Here is a 1,144-nt window from a genome sequence, read left to right as displayed (position 1 = left end):
CCGAAACGCCAAGACCAAGGTCTAGGCGCTTCCGACAAAGAAGAAGGGTAATTAAAGACCGAGAATTTCCGAGGGTCACCACCAATATGACCAGCAAAAGGGCATCGACACGGGATAATCCCGAGTCAATTCCGCCAATACCCCGGTATCTAACTCGTCTGCAGTCTAGAGCTATCATACGAGGAACTTACGGTAGGGTTCGGACAAGAACACCTTCAGAAGATGAAGAATCGGATTCCTGCTCTGCGGTCGCATCAGATAATACAGTGTCCAGCGAAGGACAACCCCGCGAGTTATTTATGATAAGCGCGGAACAAGTGGCCAAGATGCTCGAAGAAGCCATGGCCAAACAGCAAGAGAGCTTCAATTTCGAAATGCAGATGGCCATACAGAATATGAGAGAAATGCATGAGCAACAAATCCAGGAACTGACGAACCTGCAAGGCGAACCAAGCCGCCGTAATCAAGTTGTTCAGGAAGTTGAGCATACAGATGCGGATGAAGCTCGCAACGCCAATAACCCTCCCGTTAATGCAGGGGGTGGCAATGAGGATGCTAGTCACAACACCACGCTTCCACCTCAGAATCGTGCTGACAAAAACTCGGGTGAAAGTCTGAAAATCAAAAATCTCGAGAGCAAAATCAATACGTTGATTTCCGCTCAAGAGATAAAGAAGACTGGCATTCCTTGTCCATACCCGAGAGAATGGGAATCAATCACGTATCCGGCGAAGTTCAACTTAATCAACTTCACGCCGTTTGATGGGAAGGATTCACCCACTCAGCATGTGATTTACTTCAAATCACATCTGGGGGTCATCTCTGGCAATGAGCCTCTGATGGTACGGTCCTTCGTTGGCACTCTTCGCGGAGCCGCCTTCGATTGGTATCGCCACCTCAAGCCAGGTAGCGTGAATAGCTGGGACGATATGGAGACTAAGTTCCTCACTAACTTCTTCGATGACGACACCGAGATATCCATCGGGTTGTTGCTGGACAAGAAACAAAAAGACGGGGAGTTAGTCGATACCTTCGTCAAAAGGTTCCGGAACAAGGCGATGAACTGTCGAGATCTGATCACTGAAGAGTTCATTCTCCAGACCTGCCACAACAATCTTTCGTTGGACGTGTTGGAAGCAATGGG

The sequence above is a fragment of the Asparagus officinalis genome, chromosome 9, assembly GCF_001876935.1.
Source record: "Asparagus officinalis chromosome 9, Aspof.V1, whole genome shotgun sequence".
NCBI lineage: Eukaryota > Viridiplantae > Streptophyta > Magnoliopsida > Asparagales > Asparagaceae > Asparagus > Asparagus officinalis.
The sequence above is the reverse complement of the archived record's forward strand: the minus strand, read 5'-3'. Positions refer to the sequence as shown.